The following is a 7,899-nucleotide window of genomic DNA, read 5'->3' on the forward strand; positions in this document are numbered from 1 at the left end:
GAGGCGAGAACCATGGAGCCTGCCTGGCATCGCGAGTTCAGACTGCGGGCGCCGCTCTATGAGGTCACAGGGCTGCGCCCGTGGCAGCGTTTCTGACAGAAGCGGCCATAATGGCTGTGGAAATCACTCTTGGCCACCCCAGTGCCTTTCTCAATTCGTTGCGAGGGACACTCAAGAGTCGGGTGCCCAGCCAAGGCCAGCACGGCGCAGTGGCATTCTATTCAGCCGGCTGGGGAGAAAAAGATGGCGGCACCCTCTGTGCCCGTTATAGCTGAGAGTGGAGCCTTAGCTGGAGCACCATGGGCACGGCCATCTTAGAGGAAGGCAGCAGCCATACGGCAGAGAAAATGCTTAGATCCAGGACAATTGGAAAAATAAACAAGGTTTGAAGAAACCACGGTGCTGGCCAGGAAGCGGTCACAGAATTGCCAAAACCAGTGGTCACTGAAAGTGTTAGATTTGGGGATAGGACGGGGGTTGTGGACTGGGTAAGGCTTTTGTAGGTTAGATTAGACGCTGACTAGATGGACGAAGCCGAGAATAGGAGTGATGCTCCATTAAGTGCTAATACCCACATGGGGCTTGCTATAAAACAGTGGGGAAGGGGAAGAAGAGGTGAAGGTGCAACTGTGTTAGTATCTACATGTTTCCTTCCAGAAGTAAAGGAAGATGACAGTGGGGCACTTCAGAATATGAAATTATTAGAATGCGATCATCCTACTTTGCCATGTTTCCAGATTGTTTTAAAAGTAACACTTAAGAAATGTTAGTTCTATTTTTGCAGATGTTGGCGTTGTAACTGTAGAAGATTTAAGTAAATACTGCCTTGTTGGAAGGCAACCTAGAGCCAATTTAATTTTTTCGTTTTCTTTGACAGCAATTCTAAAAGTTATTTGGTGAAAAGCTATCTTAATATTAACCACAACTTTGTAATTTACAAAAAAAAGGGAATTACAATGAGAGATGAATACTTTGGTAAATTATGGAACATCTGCTCAACTGTAAGAGTATATATCAATTTAAAAGAATATACTACAATTGTTTATAAAAAAAGGAAGGAGGGCCGGGCGCGGTGGCTCAAGCCTGTAATCCCAGCACTTTGGGAGGCCGAGACGGGCGGATCACGAGGTCAGGAGATCGAGACCGTCCTGGCTAACACAGTGAAACCCCATCTCTACTAAAAAATACAAAAAAACTAGCCGGGCGAGGTGGCGGGCGCCTGTAGTCCCAGCTACTCGGGGGGCTGAGGCAGGAGAATGGCGTAAACCCGGGAGGCGGAGCTTGCAGTGAGCTGAGATCCGGCCATAGCACTCCAGCCTGGGCGACAGAGCGAGACTCCGTCTCCAAAAAAAAAAAAAAAAAGGAAGGATAACTGTATTCGTCACAGGACAAAAAATGATCTGCAGGATAGTATATATTTTATGGTCTTGTAATTGGAAGAAATCATAAACATCTTTTGGAAAATTGTGATTGGTTAAACAAGACATTTAGTTTGAATTAATATTGTTTGTGTTTATAGGTAGAGAATGCCATGTTTTTGCTTGGAAAATATTCCCAATTTGTACTTCTTAATTTTAATATCTTCGTATCATAATCATGAATATCTATATTATAAAACAGATGTTGATCTTAGAAAAAAATTAGGTATGATGATGTATAAGTTCATGGCATGATAAATGCAAAATAGGCTGTTTTCTTTCAGAAAGTATACTCATGCATTTGAAAAATTCTGGAGAATATACTAACAATATTTGACTCTTCCATACAATTATGGTGACTTAAAATTTCTTCATTGTACTTATGTTTTGTAATTTCTAGAGTGAAGGGGGCCTGCCCCCCCACACCTGTGGGTATTTCTTGCAAGGTGGAGACTGAGAAAAGAAATAAGACACAGAGACAAAGTATAGAGGAAGAAAAGTGGGCCCAGGGAACCGGCGCTCAGCATACGGAGGACCCGCACGGGAGGACCCACACGGACACTGTTCTCTGAGTTCCCTCAGTATTTATTGATCATTATCTCTACCATCTCGGTGAGGAGGATGTGGCAGGACTATAGGGTAATGGTGGGAAGAGGGTCAACAGGAAAACATGTGAGCAAAGGACTCTGCGTCATAAATAAGTTTAAGGAAAGGTGCTGTGCCTCAGTATGTATGTAGGCCAGATTTATGTTTGACTTTACATAAACATCTCAGTGCAGTAAAGAGCAGTATTGCTGCCAGCATGTCTCACCTCCAGCCATAAGGCAGGTTTCTCCTATCTCAGTAAATAGAATGTACGATCGGGTTTTACACTGAGACATTTCCTTCCCAGGGAGGAGCAGGAAACAGATGCCTTCCTCTTATCTCAACTGCAAAGAGGCCTTCCTCTTTCACTAATCCTCCTCAGCACAGACCCTTTACGGGTGTCAGGCTGAGGGATGGTCAAGTCTTTCCCTTCCCACAAGACCATGTCTCAGGCTGTCTCAGTGGGGAGAAACCTTGGACAATACCCAGGCTTTCTTGGGCAGAGGTCCCTGCAGCCTTCCACAGTGCATTGTGTCCCTGGGTACTTGAGACTGGAGAATGGCGATGAGTTTTACCAAGCATACTGCCTGCAAACACATTTTTAACAAAGCACAACCTGCACAGCCCTACATCCATTAAACCTTCAGTCAACACAGTACCTTTCTGTGAGCACAGGGTTGGGGCTAGGTTTACAGACTAACAGCATCTCAAGGCAGAAGAATTTTTCTTAGTACAGAACAAAATGGAGTCTCTTATGTCTACTTTTTTCTACATAGACACAGTAACAGTCTGATCTTTCTTTTCCCCACAAGTGAGGATCCCATCATGGGCTGATCACAGTCCTGTGGACCAGGTGCTAAACTTACCTACCAGAGATTAACATTCCAGATGAACGGGACTGAAATTTAATCCTGGATGGAATATGTTATAACACTCAAGAAATTATACGAACATGCAATGCTTATTCTCTAGTGTGGGAGAAAGAGAGATCAGACTGTTACTGTGTCTATGTAGAAAGAGGAAGACATAAGAAATTCCATTTTGATTTGTATTAAGAAAAATTCTTCTGCCTTGAAATGCTGTTAATCTGTAACCCTAGCTCCAACTCTGTGCTCGCAGAAAGGTGCTGTGTTGACTCAAGGTTTAATGGATTTAGGGCTGTACAGGATGTGCTTTGTTAAAAATGTGTTTGCAGGCAGTATGCTTGTAAAAGTCATCGCCGTTCTCTAATCTTGAGTACCCAGGGACACAGTGCACAGCGGAAGGCCGCAGGGACCTCTGCCTAGGAAAGCCAGGTATTGTCCAAGGTTACTACCCATGTGATAGCCTGAGATATGGCCTTGTGGGAAGGGAAAGACCTGACCATCCCCCATCCCAACACCCAAAAAGGGTCTGTGCTGAGGAGGATGAGTGAAAGAGGAAGGCCTCTTTGCAGTTAAGATAAGAGGAAGGCATTTGTTTCCTGCTCGTCCCTGGGAATGGAATGTCTCGGTGTAAAGCCTGATCGTATGTTCTACTTACTGAGATAGGAGAAAACCGCCTTATGACTGGAGGTGAGACATGCTGGCGGCAATACTGCTCTTTACTGCGCCGAGATGTTTGTGTAAAGTCAAACATAAATTGGCCTAGGTGCACATCAAGGCATAGCACCTTTCCTTAAACTTATTTATGACACAGAGTCCTTTGTTCACGTTTTCCTGCTGACCCTCTCCCCACCATTACCCTGTTGTCCTGCCACATCCCCCTTTCTGAGATGATAGATAGTGATCAGTAAATACTGAGGGAACTCAGAGACCAGTGCCGACGTGGGTCCTCTGTATGCTGAGCACCGGTCCCCTGGGACCGCTTTTCTTTCTCTATACTTTGTCTCTGTGTCTTATTTTTCTCAGTCTCTCATCCCACCTGACGAGAAACACCCACAGGTTGTGGAGGGGCTGGCCACCCCTTCACTCACTGATCATTTCCAGGAGTGGGCTGATACGACTTTGCTGTGGCAGGTTGTGCTGACTCACGGGACAAGGAAGGTAATTCAAGGGCCTGGTTGGTGGAGCACTTTTGCCTGACTCATTGCTGTAGACAATCTGCCCTGAATCCATCCTGTTATACAGTGTGGGAGTCGTGATGGGAGCACGAATCCACAGTTTAGGGCAGAAATGTTCAAATTTAAGAAGGCTCTTTTTATAAATGTAGAGTCTGAACCCCATCCCCAGAAATTCTAGCTTGGAAAGCCGGGGAGTGACTCAAGAATTTGCCTTCTTTTACAAGCTTCTCAGAGAATGCCGAGGCAGGCACCCCAAAGAAAACACTTAGAAAATTCTATAGTGTTATGGACTTACAAATATGATGGCTGTCTCCCCACAGTACACTTAGGCTTTGGTTCAAATTACATCTGCACAGAAAAGCCTTCCCTGAAAACTCTTACTAAAATAACTCTTATTACAATCTATGAACTTGCTAGGCTTTATATTTCTTCCTAGCACTTATCTGAATTTGGTTTTGTATTTATCTTACTCAGTCTCCTTCACCAGACTGTATGTCATATCAAAGCCAGCACTTTGCCTGTTTTGTTCACTGATGTGTCTCCATTGTCTAAAACATGCCTGCCATGGTGTAGAAGCTCAAAAATTATTTTCAAAGGAGTGAATTACTCAATATGGAGTCAGGGATTAAATTCTGCCACAATACTATGTGGCAAATATCTATTACTTTTATAAAGAGAACTCACCGTTTATAAACTGGATTAAATCTCATTAGATCAAGGGAAGTAACTCTGGATAGAGAAAACAGGAACCGTTTCTAGGAAAAACTAATAATTTTTTGCCACCAGGCCTGCTCGAAATGATTAAGGAAGTTTGCATAAAAAGGAAATAACTAAAGGAAACATAACATCAGGAATGCAGAAAAAACAACAGAAAGGGTAAATATGTTATAAAATGTAATATTCTTTTAAGTTTAAAAATTGTGTTTGCTGGTTGGAAGCAAAAGTTACAATTTTACTTGATATGGTTCTCGGTGGATGTAGAGATGCTGAACGTCATTTTCTGTTAGGGATGTGTAAGTTGAGCCCATGATCATATACCACTGCATACCTAATAGGAAAGCTAAAGCACACTGGCAATGCCAAGAGCTAGAAAGAGCATGGAACAAACGGAATGCTCACACATTGGTGGTGGGATGTAAATTAGTACAGCCACTCTGGGAAAGAGTTTGGCCATTTCTCATAAAGTTAAACACAAACTTACCATATTCACCAGCAGTCATGCCCCCAGTGTCTATCCCAAATATATAAAAACTTATGTTCATACAATATCGGGTACACAGATAGTCACAGCATCTTTACTTATAACAGCAAAACACTGGAAACAACCCAAATGTCCATCAACAGTTAATGGATACACAAACCCTGGTGCATCCGTCTAAAAGAATACTAACTCAGTAACAAAAATTAAAACTATTTAGATACCCAACAATTTGGATAGATCTTAAGGGTAATCTGCTGAGTGAACGAAGCCCTATCTCAAAGGTTGCATACCTTACAATTCCATTTTAATAGCATTCTTGAAATGACAAAATTAGAGTGATGGGATCAGTGGTTACTATGGGTCATATTAGGAGGACAGTGTGAGTATAAAGAGGTAGCAAGAGGAGGCCGTGTGCAGTGGCTCATGCCTGTAATCCCAGCACTTTGGGAGGCTGAGGCAGATGGATCACCTGGGGTCAAGAGTTCAAGACCAGCCTGGCCAACATAGTGAAACCCCGTCTCTACTAAAAATACAAAAATTAGTCAGGTGTGGTGGTGAGTGCCTGTAATCCCAGCTACTCGGGAGGCTGAGGCAGGAGAATCGCTTGAACCTGGGAGGCAGAGGTTGCAGCAAGCCAAGATCATGCTATTGCACTCCAGCCTGGGCAACAAGAGCAGAACTCTGTCTCAAAAAAGAAAAAAAAAAAGAGGTAGCAAGAGGATGTTTCTTTCTGTTGGCACAACAGTTCCACATCCTGATTGTGGTGGGATTTACATAAATCTATACATCTTACAGAATTTCTTAGAACTGTACATAAAAATAAATAAAACAGCAATTACTGCACGCACAAAGTAGTGAAGTCCAAATAAAGGCTGTAGTTTAACAGCATTGCACTAATGTCATTTTATTGGTTTTGATTATTATGGTTATATAATATTGATGATGCTAAGCAAAGGATACTGAGGAAACACGTATATTTTGTAATCTCTTGTGAATCTAAAATTATTTCAAAACAAATTTTAGAAAAATAATATTTAAGGCATTTTTGTAAACTACATAATGGTACCTACTAACTTGGATAAACACATCCAAATATACTGAATTACATTTATCAATAAATTGAAAAAATAAATTTGGGGGCTATATGTAAGATCTAATAAATAATTACATCAGGTTGGCACAGAAAGCACCTGTTATATATGGCATTAAAATTTAATCAATGATAAGAACAGCCCACTTTACAATTATGGAATCATTGATAATATGCAAGGTATGCTGTCCCAGAATAGACATCAAGTGTATCATGAGTTTAGATTTGTGAAAGTCCTCAAATATGTATCATTTTCATGAGACTTTTTTACTTCATGAATTTCCTGATCCTTTTTTTTTTTTTTTTTTTTTTGAGACGGAGTCTCGCTCTGTCGCCCAGGCTGGAGTGCAGTGGCGGGATCTCAGCTCACTGCAAGCTCCGCCTCCCGGGTTCACGCCATTCTCCGGCCTCAGCCTCCCGAGTAGCTGGGACTACAGGCACCCGCCACCTCGCCCGGCTAGTTTTTTGTATTTCTTAATAGAGACGGGGTTTCACCGTGTTAGCCAGGATGGTTTCGATCTCCTGACCTCGTGATCCGCCCGTCTCGGCCTCCCAAAGTGCTGGGATTACAGGCTTGAGCCACCGCGCCCGGCCTCCTGATCCTTTTTAAAGGTACTCTTCATTTCAGTTTTATTTCTGTATGAAGTAATGATGATGAGGCAGAATTTATCACTGAAATCCTACTGTATTCACTGCCATTTGAAACTTTTTCTCCAGTGTGAAATATATCTGCCAACTGTTAAGGTTTTATTTCTGGGCAAAGGCTTTCCCCATGATAATGCTGCTAGTATGTGTAAGTTCACTGATGATCTATTATGATCACTGATGAGACAGGGTCTTTCTTCCCATAGAAGGCTTTCCTAGCCTCCCCCTTTATAAGATTTATCTCAGTAAATACTTTTCAAGACATAGTTACTTAGAAAATTTTCAAGACTTTTCTGCATTGGATGTATCAAGTTTATTTCCTACATGTTTATTGTGACATACAATATGAGGTAATTAATCACTGAAGGCACTAGTGCATTCTCTGCATTTGTTAAAATTCACTCCTGCAAACTGCATAATCTTCCAAGTGTGAAAATCTAGCAACAGGCTGCTCTACACTGCCTATATGCATGTATGCTAGGAGCACACTGCTGTTTAATGAGTTCACATTACTTTTTTTCTTTTTTTTTTTTTGAGATGGAGTCTCGCTCTGTCGCCCAGGCTGGAGTGCAGTGGCACAATCTCCGCTTACTGCAAGCTCCGCCCCCTGGGTTCATGCCATTCTCCTGCCTCAGCCTCCTGAATAGCGGGGACTACAGGCACCCACCACCACACCCGGCTAATTTTTTTGTATTTTTAGTAGAGACAGGGTTTCACCATGTTCAACAGGATAGTCTTGATCTCCTGACCTCATGATCCACCCGCCTTGGCCTCCCAAAGTGCTGGGATTACATGCATGAGCCACCACGCCTGGCTCAGTTCACATTACTAACATGGTTTTCTCTCTGCATGAGTTTGTTTGTACGTAATCAGTTCAAATTCTCTGCAAAAGGACTATGTACCTTACACATTTCACATA

Source organism: Macaca mulatta, chromosome 19 (genome assembly GCF_049350105.2).
Source record: "Macaca mulatta isolate MMU2019108-1 chromosome 19, T2T-MMU8v2.0, whole genome shotgun sequence".
In the NCBI taxonomy this organism is placed as follows: domain Eukaryota; kingdom Metazoa; phylum Chordata; class Mammalia; order Primates; family Cercopithecidae; genus Macaca; species Macaca mulatta.